At 41.9% G+C, this 20,468-nt stretch overlaps 1 long non-coding RNA gene across 1 annotated transcript; it reads right to left on the bottom strand.

Annotated features, from left to right (window-relative positions):
- LOC110401588 lies at positions 11,672-20,079 on the bottom strand. The gene is made up of 4 exons (XR_002440447.1): positions 19,953-20,079; positions 13,782-13,872; positions 12,782-12,948; positions 11,672-11,841 (listed from the first exon to the last, which is right to left on the bottom strand). It is a non-coding gene; the product is annotated as an uncharacterized LOC110401588 (long non-coding RNA).

Here is a 20,468-nt window from a genome sequence, read left to right as displayed (position 1 = left end):
AAAAACCATTTACATACAAATTCTTTAACTGGCTTCATCCTTTCAATAGCCTCATAGAATTATTAAGATTACAGAAAATGCTGTATATTGGCAGGATATCCACTCAGCATCGTTTGTTAGGAGCAGGGGATTACATTTCCTAACAAAAGGCACATTTGTGCTGTTCTTTTATTTACAGCTGATCTTTCTGGCTTTGAAACAAGATAAAGCACAAATGTCAGGGACAGCTTATCCAGCAGCATTACCTTGCTTCTGTTTTATCCATAAACTACATAATATGTATGTGTTGTTTAAGCAACAGTAATTGATCGGTAACTTCATGATAATGCTAGGTGTATGACTTGTTCTATTGATTAATGTTGCAGTAGCATTACGATATCGCCAGAATCACAATGTTTGTAAAGATAATACTGAAAAGATCACAGTCCAGTGTTGCTAATGTCTTATAAATAGACACGATGCTAGAAAATCCCCATCGCCTAATTTGCAAAAGTTTCAGACAAATGCAAAATAAAAGACAAAACCACAGGCAGGTCAGAATAAATACTTTGAAGTGCCAGACAATCAATGCTGCCATTTCCATGCATTCAGATAGCAAAGTGCATTGATGTTAACCAGGATAAGCAGCTGCCCAGGAATATTCTAGCAATGACTATCAAGTTATTCCTTTCACAGAGAAATGCCCCCCCCCATTCCTGGGTGTGAATGGTACTGAGCTTGTGCATCAGTCAGCTGTTTTTCTTCAGGTTTTTCTACAAATATTGCTACATTCATTCAAGACCTAAGTCTTGAGGAGGAGAGGGAAAAGCAAGAGTTGTGGGGAAGGATCTTTCCATTTATCTTAGGGTCTTGTGGTTTGAATTCTGTCACTCCCAAACATACTGGAGAGAGAAATGCCAAAGACCTGAGACATGAGGAAACCTGGGCAGGAGATGGCAAGGGGATTGCCTCCTTGTAAAAGCAGCACTCTGAAGGACTAGGTAGTCCCTGGGTCAAAGAATGCGCTGAAGTAAAATTTCTTTGGTCTTTTGTTGGACGTTCTTCTAGAAACTTTTCCATTAGCAACCTGGTTTTAGAAGGCTTTAAGAAAATACAAAACTGAGAGAAGTTTTTATCTCTCTGTCGCCAGAGTACATTGTCAGTCTTATATAAGCACAGGTAATACATGACTCTCTACATTACTTTCCAGTGAAAAGCAAAATGACTTCGTGGATCTTTTTTTCAGGACAGGTGGAGAGATGTACAAAGGAACATGAGAAGGGGGGCTGTAGAAGCAGTCATCTGCTATAGCAATCAGAAGGACCAACACGATGGAAAAGGTGTTACAAAAGAGGTGGAAAGACCAGCATGATAGCAAGGTGCTACAAAGGAAGGGAAGTAGATCACTCACCCATATCAGAAGATTCTGGATTTGCAGGGAAAAGCCTCCACCAAAGAGGGATCTCCTAAAAGGAGAGCCTTCCTCAGTGGCACTCAGCCCTTAAATGAGGCCTAAGACAGGTGGAGCCTGGCTCCAGCCCTTCCAGTCACACAGTGAATTGCCTTCACCTGTGCTCCCAGGGCTGACTGGGTCTTTCCTCCAGGTGCTCAATCAGCGGTTCAGGCCATGACTCAGCAGTGCCAATACATCTGCTCAAAAGAGGTTTAAGCAATGAGACCCTGCAGGGAACAGCCAAGGTGGACTACCTTGGAAAGAAACTACTTTCTGACAAGCAGACTGTGGAAAAGATGCAGAAGAGAAATGGGGAGAAGATGCTGAAGATAAATGGGAAAAAAAAAAAACCACATATGGCAGTGCTGCCTAATCAATGTATCGTGGAGAATACATAGGGAATAATTATGCACTGGCATGGAGATGATCTACAGGGCAATTTATTCTCTGGTAGTCTTTTTCTTGGCACTTAGAACCTCTAAATCCCTCATTTGACTCCTTGAAATCAGCCAAGGTCTCATGGCACGGTTTCATCAGCTAGTGATGCTGCAGGATAGAGATGGGGCTGTTGCACCCTGCTGCAAACTTGGTGGTCAGGTTACTGAGTTAGATTTGAATGGAGAATTAACAGGTGGTAGCATCTTCTCCCTCCGTCCTGTGTTGAATACTGGGCACAGGCATTTGCAGCTTCCTCTTGTTTGTACCCGCCTTGTACATGCATGTGGACCTGATGACATGATTTCCAACTCAGAATTTTTCACATGCACTCAGCCTTTTGGGAGTCCTACTAAACACTGCTACACACACCTCACTTGTGCTAAAAACATAGTGTTTGGCAGTGCTGTGTCTAATAGTGTCAACAAGAACTGCACACACACACGTGTGCAGGCAAAGCAATCAGCAGCAGAGGTCATCCACACTGTACGGTCCATCTAGGTCAGTGGAACAGGATTTCTATTTTCTCCATGATGCCTCAGTCTTCTTCCAGAATATCATTCCCTTTAGAAAAAGAAGCCCCCAAGAAGCAAAGCAGAGGTACTTTGGTACGTTTCTCCCAGGTGATGGCGTGCATGCTTTCTAACAACTGGCTAACAAGTGGTCATCTTATTGAAAAGTAAGGGTATTTTTGGTTTTGCAGTTTTATTTTAATTGAATATAGCGTGTTGTGCAAGGGATAAACAAGAGTATTTATTTTTACCCCCAGACAATGCAAATTTGCCCTTATTGTATTCTGCCATTCCCAACAGCCCCCTACTTTCCAGCACAGTAACTGACTGTCATTCAGGTTGGACTTTAGGAAAAAGTTCATCTCTGAAAGAGTGGTCAAGCACTGGAATGGGTTGCCCAGGGAGGTGGTAGAGTCACCGACCCTGGAGGTGTTCAAGGAACATTTAGATGTTGTGCTGAGGGACGTGGTTTAGTGGGAAATAGTGGCGATAGGTGAGCAGTTGGACTGGATGATCTTGGAGATCTTTTCCAACCTTGGTGCTTCTGTGATTCTATGAAGGGAGAAACTGGGACACGTTCACTTGATTCACCATACGGATGGTCAGATCAGATGCCATCTTCCTCCAAATACCATCACGAATCACTGTTCTTTCAGCAACTGATACACTTTACTTTAGGCACATAAATTATCCCAGCTCTATTCAGCAAAATCTCATAAGCAGGTGCTCAGATCCCAAAGAAGTTGAGTGTTTGCCTGAATCAAGCATGAATATGCATAATAGTTGAACAATTTGGCTCTCAGTATAGGATTATGCAAATTGCAGATTGCATGCGCAAATGAATTGCCACTCCTTGATTCACAATTAATCACTTCAACCATTTCTCCATCTGCTTTTGTTCCACTTTTATTGTTCCTTTCATTTCTCCAGTATATCATTCTGCAATTTTATGCAGAGAGATAGTCACATTAACTCAATCTTATAAACATGAAAACATCTCTTTTCCACTACAGATTCCAAGCTTTTGGAAACATGAGATCCTGTTTCACCTGGAAAAGCTTTTCCCCTGAAATTAGCAGAGAAATTCCCCCTCCTCTCATCAGGCCTCCGCAACAGAGGTTGTTGCAGTAGCTGAGGTGACCAAGCAAAGGTGCTTCAGGCAGGCAAAAGGAGAGGCTCCATACCAAATGCAACATGCAGTTAGCACGCACAGAGCCAGAAAAGCTGTCTGCGTCTCAAAAATGTCATTGAAACCTCAGCACACACCTGTCAGACCAACAGTACCACTGAGGTGGGTGATCTGCACACCAGTTGATCCGTATTTCCAATTGCGGGGCACTGAAACTCCATCTCTCCCTGGCTCTTTTCTATTTTCTCTCCTTTCTTGTCTCTATCTGCCTTCCCTGCTGCGATATTTTGAAGCTGCCGCGAGTTCTTGCATTGAAGTTCCCTTGGCCCTTGCAGCTGAGGCTCTCACATCAGCCAGGAAGGATCAGTCTTCACTAGGATGAGTCACTAATAATAAAGATGGCAGGAGGGAGAGCAGAGAGGGATCTTGGCTGGGAAATGAGGGTTTGGGGATAATAACTGAGTGCAGTTAAGGCTCAAGTGGTTCAGCAGCTGGCAAGAGGCTGCTACTATGCTGTAACTAGCACAGTAATTTATCAGTAGGTGCCTGGTATTCAGTGCACATCTTTTCATCCATATGGAAGAACTGCACATTTGTTCAGGAGTTGCTTTCACATTTTAAAGTATGGGTTGCTTTGACTCATTAAAGTATGGGTTGCTTTCAGTTAGCAAAGTATAGGTTGCTTTCAGTTGTTAAAGTATGGATCCTCCTGGCTGCTGCAGAAGGCAGGAACATTTTCTTTTGCAGTTGATCAAAGAAAGTGCAGTGCTGGTAACATCAAAACCTCGCAGGTAGCGTTCTGGGGCTTGCACTCACACTGCCAAGGAGCTGTGTCTGCTGGGACTGACACAAGGCACTCAGGGGATCAGCGCTCGCACACCTTTGGCTCTGCTGGCTTCGCACAGGCTGAGCTGCAGTGCAAGCTGCTATCAGAAACAAGAGGCATGCTAAAGTCCCATGCTCAGAAAGGTCCTTTCCTGAGGTGCAGTGGAGTTGATTTCAGCCTAAATCCACACTCCTCCCCAACCTTCTGAATCATGTGGCACCTGGGATGGTACGTGTCCATGGGATCTGTTGGGCTCTGCCAGATGGGTGCCAGAGCTACACGAAGCCTTGTGATGGCCAAGACAGTCCCATTGCAAGGCAGGGTTGGAAAATAACAAGTGAAAATTGGTTGTTTTTTTTTTCTATTTAGGGAAAAGTTAAATGTTTTTTCTGCTTCTGGATGTTAAATAAGTTTTCAATAAGGCTTTCCATAACAGCTTTTACCTTGCTTCAAAGGAAAAATAAAGAAATCAATAAATCTTTCTGGCTACTGTCTATACTAATGGTGGAAAAAATTGTACTTACTGGTGTATCAGTTACCAGAATTAGCTGGTTAATGGCCTGACACGCCCTGCTGTACTCAGGAGATTTGCTTGCTGTGGCACTGAGGGACATGGTCAGTGGGCATGGTGGGGATGGGTTGCAGCTGGACTTATAGATCTTTTTCAGCCTCAACGATTCTATGATTCCATTGGCTTCTTCCATTAGATTTTCTGGAACACATGAGGTGACCTTTAGTATAGAGTGAGGAGTTTGGGTTTTACATGGTCATCTCTGCTGGTTTTTATACGTGACTCTGAGGAACACAGGCTACCTGATTGAAGTCATTACAGCTTCACTAAACTTCCATTATCAAGTGGATAAATATGCCAGGGTTATCTCTTTTCTCTGAAACAATCTAATTCGTTAAGAGTGCTGAATGAGGGAAAAGAAGCATTCTTTCTTTCTTTTTTTTTTTTTTAAGAGTGCTTTTGCATTGCTGTAGCAAATGAGTCAGTTATGGTTTTACTACCCTCCATGATGAAGAGTATTTCTATGTCAGGCATACAGCTGTAAAAAGTCTTTGAAATATCTCTTGGTAAGAAGCTGCTGTAGCCCCTCTCTCCTTACGCAGCCAGGAGGCGGTCAACCTGTTCCTATCTCCATGACAACCAGGATTTTAGAAATCACCTCGGTGCCTCTTTCAGATGAGGCTTCAGCATAGAACAGGCAGAGGCAATGGCAGGCTATGTGCATATCCAAACTCAGGAGGTCCACTGACTAAAGAGATGTAAGTGAGGTGTGTTGAAAATTACGTTTCTTGTGAGTGCCTTCCAGGTAACTCAGACCAAAATACTCATGACATACCACTGGATAGATATCCTTGGAGGAAATTAAAATTGCAGGCATAGGATTGCACTGTAATTTTAATACATTTTAATTTCAAAGTTGAAATTTTGTAGCATCTACAAAATCAAATTTGCTAGATTTTCCCAATCTCTCCATTCTATAGGCAACTCTCAAATTGAAGACTCTGATTTCGTGTAGGTAAATAACACTTTTTTATGTGCCTAACGTGAAAAATATCACCTTTTCAAGATAATGCTACCCATTTTGTTCTGAGCCCCAGTGAAGTGGTGGCTGACCTTACACATAGCTTTCGCAGTCTTGCAGGAAATCATGAGAACCAATGGCAGCTCTAAGTAACATTCTGGACCTAGAAGTCAAAGCAGATGGATTAAAACTCCCAAACAATGATATTGCTGGGAAGGCACCCCATGTTCTCAGGGTGTCAGATCACTGCAGAATCATAGAAGGCCTAGAGAAGTTCCTCCAGAGTTGGCTGAGCAAGAGGAGGTTGGTTGCGACTCTCTGGATGAAATGAATTATACGCCATGAGAAACAAAGAGGACATCGAAAGATAAATGAACTCAAAAAAAGTCACGAATTTGAAATACAAAAAAATAAATTTATTTAAAAGGAAGGATACAAAATAGGAGTCTTTAAAATGCATTAAACCTAAAAAGGTCCCGCCAATTCAGGAAAGAATCACGAACATGCTTTGTATCCCATCGCCATCTACTGGAAGTGAGCTGCAGCAGGAGAACAATGGAGAGTGGAGCGTGGAGCCTCTGGAAGCACTGGGGAAAGCAAGGCTGCATACAGTAGGTGACAGCCCCCAGGCCACCAAAGCCAAGGTGAAGATTAGGTTGTCCAAGCACTGTGAGTTGTTGCCACATCCATTGCCGTTCCAGGCACAAAAAGAATATTCATGGCTGAATTTCTCCAGTGGTGGACAGTTGTCACCAATAGGCACTCCCCATCCCAAGGTGACCCAAGGAGATCTGGGGAAGGATGAGTTTTCACGTCAGAATCTGACATCACTGTGCTGGTGGCTCTCAGAGGACCATGGGCTTGGTGAGTGGGACATCACTGCTGTCTCCCCTGTGCACACATCTGGAGTTTCTACTTCAAGCAGTGAAACTGAGGAATGGGAAACAAAAAGCCCGTTTAGACCAACCAGAGTTTTCTACTTCATTTTTTTTCTTCTAAAAGAATCTAAAAACGTTGTGCTTTCTTTGCCTTGAGACACAAGAAGTGCAGAGGCATGCTCAAAAAACGAGCTTTGGCTTCACCCACAGCACAGTAATGGAGATTCCACAGGTTCCCCTCCTGTCTATTAGAAACAGAACTCTTATCCCCCTAGGAAAGCACAAGAGCTGTCAGTCTACATGGTGTTTGTGAGCATGAATACTCTCATTCACTCAGCATTAAATCCTTCTAATCCATTAGAATAGGCAAACTGGCATGGGAAGCCCCTTCCTGGAGCAGTAGTTGAACCTGCATCTTGGAGAGCAGCCGTGCTCACTTTGTCCTGATGGTCACGTATTAAATATTTCATACAGTTTGAAACAATGTCAACAAAAGTGACTGCTCATCTTGAAAAGCCCCTCCAGCTAAGTAATTAGTTGCCTAATTAGAGTTAAGCTCATTTTCAAATCTAGTCTCTACTTATGAGTCAGGGATATGAACCAAGATCTTCCAGGCTCTGGGATATCCTATGGATGATCTTTTCTCCCCTCCCCCATAAATATATTTCCAAATAAATTACTGTGTGGAATTTAGCCATATTTAACATAAGTTAAAAAGAAAATAATAATAATAATAGAAAATAAAGGAAAACTAGTGAGAGAGAAAAGAGGTATCTCATGCAATTCTAGCTACCTACAAGACAGATATCTAGTTTAAATCATCATTTACTCTTTCTTTATACAGAATGGAAAGAAACAGACACCTCCCAAAAATGATGACATTCATGGCCCATTGGGGCATTTATAGATGCCTAATAAATGAACTGTCCAAGTTCTGATCTCTCTGTCAACTTCAGAAGGAGCTGTTGGTTAAACCAGGCCAGGACTTTTGGCAACTGGCATCCTGTTTGAAGAATTCCACAGGGAATCTTTCTTTTTTTTTTTGCCAGTAATTTTAGTATTCACTGAAAATATTTCACAGAGTGTAATTGTATCCTGATGAAAGGTTGATTATATATGCATGTGTTTCTAGATGAGTGAATAAGTTGTTGATTGGTTAAGAATAACAGAGTGTCCTGATGTGAGGAAAGATGATTGGAAGGGGACCTGAAATCAACCTTGTCTTTGAATTAGTAAAATAATACTGTATGGATCCAATAAATTATATTACTTAAATTGCATTTTATCTTGATACCACCACTAAAATGCAGCAAATTGGCATGTCTAGTCTTTAGACAAAGTTCCAGCTTTAAGATGCTGTGTGCACTTGCATGAGTCTGTATTCGTCCTGAGAAAACATTATTCAAATATATACCCATGTCTCAACAATTCACTTTACTGGGAGTATATTCCCTTTTTTTTTTTCCTAGGAATACAGCTTTCCATCACCGATATGTAAATGGCTGTCGTTATAGTAATTGTCTGTGCATCATTCATCTGCCACTTCTCTTCCAGTGAGTTGGGTCAAACATTCAGTTTATTTGTGAATGGGAGAAGGAGTACATAGACTCTTCGTATTCCCCTGCCCTGCAGGTGCCTTGGGGCTGGCTCTTCTGTGGCTGAGCCAGCCGGTGGGACAAGAGGAGGCTGTGCTGCAGAAGCTTTGCTGGAAGCCAGTGCTATGATAACCTGGCCTCCCTCTGTCTCCAGTGCATCAATTCAATCTGAGAATGACGTTTGGAAATGCAGGCTATTCCAAGTGACAGCACTAGGGAAGATAATCTGAAAAATGACAGGTTCAGTCAACCTAAACATATAATTAAGTCCTCAAGGGATCTTCTGATTTTGATTGATTAAAGACACTGTCACTTTTATGGGTCTCCATCTCAGGGTAACTATGGAAACATTTGAAAAAAAAGGTTCCTGGTGAAAGGGTGGGCTCTGTAGCGTCATTTTTGTCCTAACACACAGATTGTCTCCATTTCAGGGATCCATCTTTTGTGAGGGATGGGTCAATTTACCCAGTTACAAGGGAATAAACCCTACATGGATTAAGAGAAGAGCTGGATGCCAGGTTGTAGCGTCTTGAATCCTTTCACTTTCTCAGCACCAGCTCTGGGTGAAATGGTAGAAGTCTGTCCCTCTGTGCCCACAGGTGCTGCTCTGCTCGGCCTAAAAGGGAGGACAAAAATAATTGCTGTGACTGTTGCCAGATACTTAGGTTTTGAGGGACAAACAAGGTACTATGCATCTGCTGCTTGGCGGAATCCATGCAAAATGAACGTGAATGGTTGAAAAATAGCTCATCCCAAAGTGAAGGCCCTTGCAACAAACATGAGAGATGGAAAGTGAGGGACTACACATACCATACAAAGCCCTGAACTAGAGTCACCATTGTAACTTTCTCTTTGATATTCTACCCGCAATACTGACCTGCTCCTTCACCATCTCTTTACCTAGTTAAATGTGTGCCAGCCTTTCCCTGCAAGGTCAGGACCCTTGTCCATGCCCCTGCAATAACTCTGCTTAATGATGGGTGAGTAGGATGGGAAAGGTACACACTAACATCTTTCTACTCTTGAAGTTTTTTCTTGAAAAATTAATTGAAACTCTAACTCTGAAATTATAGCCATCTCCTGGTCTCAGAAGTAACTGCTAAGGGAAAAGGAGTACAACCCAGTAGATGAGGTATTTCCATTATTTCGTATCAGATGTCATCTCTCTTCTGACCCCAGAATGGCCTAAGTATCAAACACGTTTTTGACCTGAAAGCAAAAAAGTTGACTGAAAAATCAATATTGGTAAAAGGCAAAAAGTCACACCAGCACGTATCCATACAAAATTAAGGTTGCTAAGATGAGAATCTGTTTTGCCTTTGGTTTTAATTTCATCAGAAGAAGGTCCTATAATGATTGTCCCATAATACTCTAAATGATGCTTCATAATAGGGCACTGGGAGAGTGAAGGCAAGCAGAGCATCTACACTTACCCCGGGAAAGGTTATCACTCTCACTGTTCTGCCTTTATGACTATTTTGATATTTGCAATTAGAAACTCGGCACTGAATATGTCCTATGCGCCAGCTAGTAAATGTCAAGGTCTGATCTGGGAATTGAATATGTGCTTAAGTACTCAATTTTTTTAATTATTTTTTTTTCACTTGAGGCCTAAAATCTTTCGTTTTGTGAACACCCCTCATCTAACTAAACACTTAAGCTTCTGCCTTCAATTAAGCACAGAGAAAATCTTTCTGGAGTCCTTTTGTGTTAAACACAGATTGATTCAAACATAGAGGACTTAATGGATGGCACATCACACCAGATGTGAACATGGCAGCACATAGCCTTTGTTTCTGCTTTCAGCCTCTTCGTAGGGCTGAATCCATTAATACTTTCCTGCTGATGCACTGGTTGGTCTACCCAATGAAGCTGCCTGCCTGAAGTCAAGGCTGCTGTCAATGGACCTCGTCAAACTCAGAACAATTGCTCTCAACCTGCATTTAGCTTTGAAAATTATGCTTCTAGTTTAGACATAAAGAAGGATTTGTATGCCTGAAAACTTCTCTGTTTTCCCCTCTTTATCAAAAGCTTTATTAATGAAAACAACAAAAAATACCATGAACTTTATTCTTCCCACAAGCCCTGACTTGTTACTAAACATTATCAAGATGAATTCTAGCAGAGGCCAAAATGAACTGTTTAATTCTGTGAAAGACCTTCATGAAATTCTGGTGGGCTCTTCAATATGAAATGGAAAAATATAACAAGGTCATATACAATGGGGGGGAAAAGCAATAGAAATCCATTAAAGCATCACCTGATAGAGAGATCAGAATGAGCGAGATCAGAAAGTGGACCGAGGTGCAATTTACTGCATAATAATCCCAATTGCTGAGCCAGAGAAATCTTCCTCCAGTCTGCAAGAATTGTAATAATGTCACTGGAAGCTGCTGGTCTCTCTCTTTATCCATCCAGGAGTTTATCCTTCCACATGGGGCTGTGTAAAACCGTAGCTTTTCTAAAGAGAGGAGGCTCTTCTTTGGCGTTTGCTTAATCAACTCCATCAGATTGATTATCAGATTTCACCCCCGATCCTTCCCCCTCCAAATTGTTAGCTCTGACATTACAATGGATTTAGTATGGTCTGAGACAAAGTTTTCCCAAGCTATTTGTCTTCCACGGGGTGGAACTCCCTTTTCTTGTCAGAAATCTTTTATAAGTCCTTACTGAGGTGGTCATGTCAGAGCATCTGTTTTGATCTAATGTACTGCATGTAAGCACGGGAGTTTATTTAGAGATTCCTTTGCTCTCTTCCCTTCTCTCTTCCTCTCAGAATCCCCTCCCATATTATAGCTGCGGGAAACAGATGAAGCACTACACACACACCTTCTGCTTTCTCTTGGTGACTGAGCAGTTCCCAAGCCTTTTCCCATGGCTTGCTGTTCAACTATTGAGACACTGAGAACAGGAATGGGATAGGATGGCATAACGTGACACAGCACAACGTGGCATGAGACAGGACAGCATGGCATGGATGCTTGGGATGTGGAGGATGCTTTTGGAGGCTACCAGTAGCAGAAGCACTGTGTATGCAGAGGAGGAAGAATGTGGGAGCACTGCTAGCCCCCTACCTGCATCATAAGGAGAGGAAGGAGCTCGCAGGTATTCTCTCACTTGTTGTTTAGACCTTTTCTTCCTTGACTGGGAATAGCATGAAACACACTGGCAGGGCATTCTTGTTCTGTTTGGGATGTTCCATACAGAATTACAGAATTGTAGGGCTTGGAGGGGACCTCCAGAGATCATCTAGCCCAACCCTGTTTTCATATATGTCTTTTGAAGAATGAGCTGTTCTTTGGCTCATTATGTTTCTTTACTTCCCCCCACACCCTAGTTTTCCCAGTCTCCTAAACTGGACTGTTTTGGAGTCTAACTCCGTTCTCTGCACCACGCTGCAGCAAGTAGGTGATCAAATATTGAGTGGTGTTTCAGGTGTTCCTCCCCACTTGATGTCTCTTCTGGAGAGGGAGATTCCCATTCTAAAAAGGCACGAGGCTGCCTAGGAAGATTATATCAGATATTAGTTATTTATTAGCTTTCAGAAGATACAAGTTTTAAATAATACAGAGATCCACCTTGCAGGTCTGATAATAGGCTCTCGAATAGGTACTGAAAATATTTTGGACTCCCAACAGTAATCAGTAAACAATCTTTAAATTTTGCCTTGATCCTTTTCCAGTGAACTACAGTCACACAGTGGATTTGTCTGCCCTTTCTTTGTCATTCCCGTCTAATACATGGCTGGTCTAAAAGGCAGGCAAGTCACCCAAAATTTCAATAGGAACAGAGGATTATGTTGGATGTAAGAATCAGACTCACTGTAACCCCTGGCATTCATTCTCTCTCTCTCTTCTCTAAAACTGGTGAAAATACGATCTGTTGAAACCAGAGGAAAGTCACACTTTCTTCACTCAGCCCAATATTTAATTCCAGGGTGAAAAAAAATGAGTTACACAGAAGGAAAACTATAAAAAATATATATATAATATCATAGTGTCAGCAGAATATCTCTGGAAATACAAGCGTAGAAGCTTTTCTGGCTTTCTGCATCCTGCTCTGTGCTTTGCAAATTTACAGCATTGATAAATGGGAAGGAGCCCTACAGGAGGCTTGAATACTCATCTCCAGCTGAAACTCACCGAGTTAAAGCCGCTTCACTGAAAAACAGTAAAAAGGATCAGGTTCTCTGCAAGTGGAACAAGAGGTACTAATGGGCAACTGAATCCAAGGACGGAAGGTGTGAGGCACGCCGGTCGATTCAGCTCGGAGCTGAAGAGAATTTCAGGCCAGAAATAAGGTGAACATAGTTAATAACGAAGGTAATTAACTACTGGAGCAGCCCCTCAGAGGATGTCGCGGTTCCTCTGTCATTGGAAATTTCAAATCAGGAATGGATAATGATTTTGTAAATGATGTACTGTAATTCAAAATGGAATTACCTGAGGGAAGTCCTGCAGCCTGCGGCACACAAAAGCAGATCTGTACAGTCCTGGTGGCCCCTTTGGAGATTTGTGGGAGCTGAACACAGAGGTTCTCACATTTTTCTGTCCGTCCCAGCCCTACACCTTAGGGCTTTATTCGGCTGAGTCCCTTCTTTCCTCCACTCCTGCCAAAGAAAATTACTTTTATGCTAAAAATTATTTGATCAACTGCAAAATTTCCCTATATTTCATCATATTTGGGGTTTCTGTAAGACTACCACATTTATTCCAAAGGAAGAGAACTAGACATCTAGCAATAGAGGATCTCTGAATAATGCTGAATAACAGGCTTTGTTCCCTGTGCGTGACAAGAGGAAATGAAATACTGTTGTCAGTCATACTGTCATATCTGTAAGAGGATGAGAATAGCATCCTGTCTTAAAAGTGTAGAGAGAATAATAGGAAGTAGGAAGGCATCTCAAGAACTCATGGACATTCCCTCTATTCCCCTCATCCCTTAATGCCAGAGCAGGTCCTGGCAGGGAGAAGGATGGCATTTAGCATCTATGGTTCTGGCCTAGAACACAAAATGAGGTGCATATGGGGCCAGCTGGACCATACAGGAGGTGCCACTGCTCAGCCAGTTATGCTTTGTGTGTTTTCTGTGTACACAGCGAGCAATCACAAGAGCACTCTACAGCATGTTTGACTCCATCAACCTCAGAGAGTCATTCCGGCAGGTAGAGAAACACTGCAGGAAATGCTTGCCTAGACTCACTTCCCTGCAGCCAACTGCAAAGGAAAATTTCAGGCCAGAAATTTTCACTTGAGAAATGAGGCACTATTACTCACTACTGAAGTGGCCTCCTGAAGTCCAAATCTCCCTAGAACCCTCACTGATGAGCTTTCCTAATTAAGTTTTGCAGGCTAAATGAAAAACATGGAAGCTGCTCGTTTTAGACCAAAAACACATTTGGAAAATGCTGGGCGTGGAGAACAGCAAACACAAGCCTCTTACCTGTAGAGTATGGTCAATTCACACCCAACGTCTGTTTTTGGGATGCGCACTTAAAGCATCTTTTGGCTCCTTGATTTCCCTCTTGCTCTATCTGGGAGATAGAAGGCTATGTCAAAATTTTGCTATAACTGTTCCTATGCAGTGACAGTGGCTGTGATGAAGGAGATGAGAGGGAAAAGAAGGACTTTAATGTTTTGAAGAACCAGCTTCCCATAAACTTTCTCGTATGGAATCTTTAGTGATCCAAAACATGCAAATAACCTGGGCAAGTACAACAGCAGACCTATGCAGCACAAAGTACTGCATATTCCTCAAGTGCTGTGCACAACTAACAGAAGCTATTCCAGTGCTGAACTATATTAACGGTGGTTGACTCTAGCAGCTTGAGGTTCCCATTCAGACTCTTTTCCTATCTTACATACCTAAGTACTGTTCTAGGATACTAACAGATATACTAATTGACATTTCCATTACATTTCCCCTTTGCCTGCAGATAGCTCTTGATAGCAATCTTCTTGCTTTACATTACTCTTCTAAACATATTTGTGAGATATTTAAGCCATTGGCAATTCCAATCAATACACAGGTCCAAGCATCGCTTATTTGGAGATAAGTGTTTGCCTACAACCCTCTTTTACATTTAACCTATCATTTTCTGCAGTTAGCTTGACATTCTGACCAGAATCCAACTCTAAATGGATTGCTTGTCTTATTCTTAATGGATTTCCTGTGGGCCATCAGTTATAGTGGGTTGGGATTGCACTAGATGGGGATATGATTTGTATTGAATCTGAATTCTGCGCAAACAGTATGGTGAAATTGGATCACCAAAATAGATTTTAATTTAATTTACAGATGAAATTAGCTTCATTCAGCTTGTTGGGTTCTCCATTCTGCCTTGACCTTTTTGGATAAGTTGGAAGAAGAATGGGAAAAAGGAAAGGTCAATATCATTTGAAAAGAGCTTACAAAATACAGAGGGCCTGGCCGAATTGTCAGCCTTTGCTATACATCTTTATTCCTCTTGAGGGGTTAGTGCTAAATTCTGAGCACTGTAGTACAGAAGACAATTTGTGTTTATGGATAAAGATGAATGCAAGAGCATGTTCAGAGAATTTTGTGCATGTATACCTTGGTGATGGATATCTAACTATGCCAAGTTCAGTGGAGGAGGAGGACATGGTTGTTGCAGTTGGGAACCAACCTCATGGGAAGTGCCCCCTGTGTGGGACTGTCCTGCTAGAGGCACTTGTGCACCACAGCCAGTCCTTGCAGACATCTAAACCAAGAGTGGACTTGTGTCCATCTAATCTTCATAAGTTACCTGGCTGATGAAAATTGAAATGGTCAAAAAATTTCAGCATTAAGTTCCCAAGCAACCTAGATTGGCCTGGCTGAAATCCAGAATTCTGCAGACTCCAGAGAAGGTTTAGAAACCAGAACTACAAAACCAGCAGAACAGGCATTTGTCTCTCCTGGGTTATTTTTATTTTTATTTTTTTGCAAATCACATACATTTTATTCATACAATCAATTATCTTCGTGACTAAGCAGTTAGACATTAACAAGACATGGCCAGTTAAGCTGGAGAGGCAAAAATACCAGTTTTATTGCATAACTCCATGATTGGCAGAGTCTGGTTTTAGAAGGGAAATGAATCTCTGGAAGGATCTCCAGTTAATGAGTGGAGAGGTCGCCAACAAGAAAGGTAAAGAAATAATTTCATAAACAGACATCAAATAAGATGCACTTTTTCAGTGAGATATACTGGTCATGGTCACAAGAGTCTTTTTTTGACGCACTGCTTACAAGGACATTTCTCCAACCAGAGCTATAAAAAAGGAAACATAACTGATACCGGATTAGGGAGAAAAATCCAGGATCTTCAGTCTACTCAAGACATAAACACTCTAATGATAGACCAGTAACCCATTGCCTTGGGCAAGGTACAAAATAATAATAATGCACGTCTTGTGCTAAATAGCACAAGAATGGCTACTGTCAACTAGTGTAAAAGTTTCTTCATTAATAAGACTCACAAATCCTTCCCTCAGCACAAACTCACCATACTGGTGATAGCAATTAGCCCTCTACTTTTGCATTGTGCTTCTGCATCTTAAGTAACATATCTCAAAGGTTTTTAGCATGTTAACAGAGTCAGAATCACTTTTCTAGTAACATACATGGCAGTTTTTGTTTCCCAAACAACACCTGAGAAAGATAAGATATAGTGATGATCGTAGATCATGTGTTTAAGCATTCGCTGCTGAGTATGGAATCCCCAATTCTCTCTCTATTATTTTTGTGTAAGATAAGGCCCAGATTTTGTACCTTTATTAATTTCTTTTCTCTTACCATAACTGTGCAAGAAGAGATAACCTTTATTCTGTTATCAGGTATCAGCTGCTATATCAGGTAATTGCAATACTATCAATTAACATATACCACGGTAAAAAACAAAAGAGGATCACAGACATCCAGAAAAGTAAGCAGAATGTTTCTGAGAGCAGCAAGGAGGAGAGGGATATAAATGGCAAGAATGCAATCCTTCTGTTAAGGAAAGGTCAACCTGACTGTGATCTGTCAACCGATTTGTGGTTCACAACTACTGTCACAGAATCATTAAGGTTGGAAAAGATCATTACAATCATCTAGTCCAACTGCCAACTCATCACTGTCATACCCACTAAACCACATCGCATGTTTTAGAATGAAAAGAATTCCAGAAAACGTTATTTTGATCCTAACTTATCTCCTTCTGTAACTGATTGCATGTAGCTAAAGGGATGGAATTGGAAAGGGCCAATAGAAGGGTCCAACACTAATTGTGGACATTATCTAAAGGAATGCTGTGAAGTTTTGCAAAGCCCAATTCTGGAAGATCAGGAAGGTTAGGACTACCCAAGCTTATTAAAAGAAAGTAATCATGTATTCATCCCTGCAAAGAGAACGTCTTATCAGATCTTCTGCAGCACAACGGTTAATGAGGCCTCACCCTGGGGGCAGGTGGAATAAACCATGCCTGCTGGGATGGGACAGTGAGATGACTCATTTAAAGGATTTGAAAACATGTGCTGGCCACAGTTAGAGTGAGCCGGTTCCTCAGCAGTGAGCCTTGTCAGGAGGCTGGCCTGTTGCCAGTGGATGGGGAAGATGTCACCAGAAGGAAGCTGTCACCAGAGAAGGAAGCGTTATTAGAGCAGCAATGCTAAAACAGGAGCCTATTGCATTTGCTTGTAGGGAGAAATCAAGTACACAGAACAGGGTTTTATATAAAGAGGACAGAGGACTCAGTGATCCCTGTGGGCCCCTTCCAACTCAGGATACTCTATGAATAATCCCAGCAGAGATAGGGATTTATATAATGAGAGTGATACGTAATTTGTACTTGGGAACAGAAGAAAAGATCCATGCTTCATCTCAGCCTGAGAAACAAATGCCCACGTGTCTGTGGGTAAGAGCAAGAGGGGAGTAAAAAGAACAAATACATCTAGGTGTTGTGTTCCAAGATAAGCCATGGTATCCATGCTTTTCTGAAACTCAGAGACGTGGTTGGTGGGCATGGGCTGATGGCAGGAGTAGATAATCCTAGTGGTTTTCTCCAACCTTAATGATTCTATAGATTTAGATAAAATATTCCTTCATGCTTGACAAATGGCAGCTTTGGGGGCATATGGTGTTTGTGGCAAGAGCACATCTCCCATATTGGATTACAGCACAAAAGAGAAAATGCCTCCTTTACAGTCACAGTCACCTGTAATACAGTGTGGTCTGAGAAGGTGAAGGATGGAAACTGGATGCCCTGTGTGCTGTATCAATGCTTGGGAGGAGTGATATTGTGAATGCCAGTGGGGTTACTAACTCAGATTGGTACACGGATGTCCACTGGAGATACCTTTGACCGCAATGCAAACCTGCACTGGGAGCCTTCTGTGATGCAAAAATTTGGTAAAGCCTTGTATCCCAGAAGTGAGCCTTTTTCCTACTCTGTTGAAGTTTCTGGTGAAGGCACAAGTCCTTGCTTGCACAGATGGTGTGGAAGTGTTCACGCTGCCTCCCAGTAACCAAACCTCTCTGAAGCAGGTATTCATGGAGAGAAGGCAGAAAACCTCTGCTTGAGGTTCAGCAATATATTACCAACTACTGCCCCAGAAAGGTAAGAAAAGCTGGCACAAAAGACACAACAGTTGCTCAATGACAAGATGGAGCAGCCCACACAGAGCATGGAGGGAGAAGCACAGATGGCAGAGGAAGGGCTTGCAGGAGGCTGCAAGAATGCAGATCTCATTGAGGCATCTCAGTAAATTTGCTAAATAAAAAGAGTTTAGTTATAGAATCCTAGAAGTCTTTTCCTGTCACCACCCTGAACACAGAACGCGAAACTGGGAGAGATTACAGCTGTGTCCTGCAGGGTAAGAATAAACAGGATTTATAAATAAATCCTTATTGTAATCTGAGAGATAGAGCCAACGCTTCTGGAGGAAGAGCCAGGTGGGATAAAGAATTTCTTCATAACTCACAGAGAACCAGGGTCATCCACTGCTTTGTGAACGAAACAGACACTGCTTTGCTTCTGACACAGAGTTTTGCTGCTTGAAAGAGAGAAAGAAAGAAAGCAGGAGAGAAGGATGGACAGACAGACTGGCCACAGTGCTTGTGGCTGGAAGAACTGCATTCCCTGTGCTCTACCTACTGAGGTTGTTCTGCCTCTTGAGACTCTGAGTCAGTCTGCAGTATTTTATAAATGAAAAGGAGGTGAAGAATAAACTCAAGAAAATACAATCAGGCTGATGAACTTCTCAGAAAGTTTTTGGGCAGGGTAATGCAAGGCCTGATGCAGCTGTATCTGCTCACTGGAAGAGGGATCACCATAGAACATCCTGAGTTGGAAGGGACCCATAGGGATCATCAAGCCCAACTGGCTAGAAGATCTCTAGTGAAGTGTTTGGGAGTCAGAAAGCCTCTCTTCATCAAAATCCATTCCACGGAAACGTGTCACCTGTCTAAAAGAAAAATAGATGTGGTTTGAAACCAGGATTGGAGAGAAAAAGTGTTTCCAAAAGCTCAGAAAAATTCAGCAAACTTGTTTGCAAAGGGAGCTCTTTGGCTGGCAGTGTTGGAAGGGCTGCTCATTATCCTACAATTGGAAGAAATTACAAAGGAAAACTGGAATGGAACAAGCAGTACAAAAATATGTCAATTGACCTGAAGCACAACTGGAGAGCGTGATGTTTTAATATACAACAAATCATAAAGATTCTCTTTTCTTCCCTCTGCTCGTATTTGAATTATCTGGGAAATGTGGGCTCAACAGGCATGCTTTCAAATAGTTTTGAATTAAAAAAAAAAAAACAGGACTCCAGTAATGGCACTAATTAAGCACCGATTGGTTTTGATGAGGGTAGACTTCCCTCTGTGTTCTCACACATAGTAATGGATGAGGTGGGTCTGTACAATTTGGATTTCTCCTCAGAAACATGTAGAAGACTGTAGAAAAAGATCAATGCAAAACATTATTTTTTCAGTAGCTAATTTATCCCACAGTTCAGTAGCAGCTATTGCACAAACCTCTTTTGTTTTGTGAGTTTCTTCTTTCCTACAGCACATTCTTAAATTAACATTTAACTAATAACAGAGATTTTAAAGTTACCAGTTACCTATTGCAACAGAATGAAATTTGTCCATTTGAACAAATATTTTCAAGCTTCTCTGTGATGAATGAAACTTAATAGTAAAAACAGAGAAGGAACATTTGGAAAACTGAAATATTTGACAAAACAAATGAGGTTTTCATAAGTGGAGACATTTCAGCTTTTTTTTTTTTTATAAAAAAAAGTATTTTCCTCATTAGAAGTGTTATTCTGAAGACCCAGAAGTGCCTTCAGAATTGCTTTCCCTGGTTTAGAAACAGCTACCAAGTAGAAATGAAATATAATTTCATACAGTAAGAAACAAAACCTCATTTCTCCTCCCTTTCAGGCAAGCCACCCAGTTGTAATGCTGAATCCTTTCTTTTCCCACCTTCTCCTTCCCTTAAAGAGGGCTGAAAAAAAGCCTTGCCCATGCCCATGCCCATGCCCATGCCCATGCCCATGCCCATGCCCATGCCCATGCCCATGCCCATGCCCATGCCCATGCCCATCCCCTATAGCCTCAGGACAAAGCACTTACCCAAGTCAACACTGATCAGAGAGGAGGCTTCTTGTTACAAACACAACTCCTGCACTGTGATCTTCAAAGAGAGGGGCTGAGATTTTGCAGCACCTCCTCTGTTTCCATTTTAAAGATAACAACAGCCCGACATTGGTCTTGCTGGGGAAGCAGGTGATCATTCCTGGTGAAGGTTTTAGGCAGTGAGGCTAAGTTATCCATGATGGGACACCTGGGTTACTCTTTCACCTGATTTACTCAGGTGGCAGAGCTGAAGTAATCAAATCCCATAGCCATCAGTCCATTCACTGTTTTCCCCCTATAATTTCCAAAGTTTGTCAACCATTTCAGACAAATCCTTCACAGAGAGAAACAGTTGAATATGCAACATTCCAACCGCCTGTAAAACATAGGTAGTAGTGGAGAGCAAAGGAATAGTATGCTGCCTTGAAAGGCAGGCTGCTGTGTAAGAGCATGCAAACAAGAGGGATGAAGAGGAAGGGAAGGGAAGGGAAGGGAAGGGAAGGGAAGGGAAGG

Source organism: Numida meleagris, chromosome 6 (assembly GCF_002078875.1).
Source record: "Numida meleagris isolate 19003 breed g44 Domestic line chromosome 6, NumMel1.0, whole genome shotgun sequence".
Lineage (NCBI taxonomy): Eukaryota > Metazoa > Chordata > Aves > Galliformes > Numididae > Numida > Numida meleagris.
This window is presented reverse-complemented; position numbering and strand designations above follow the sequence as displayed.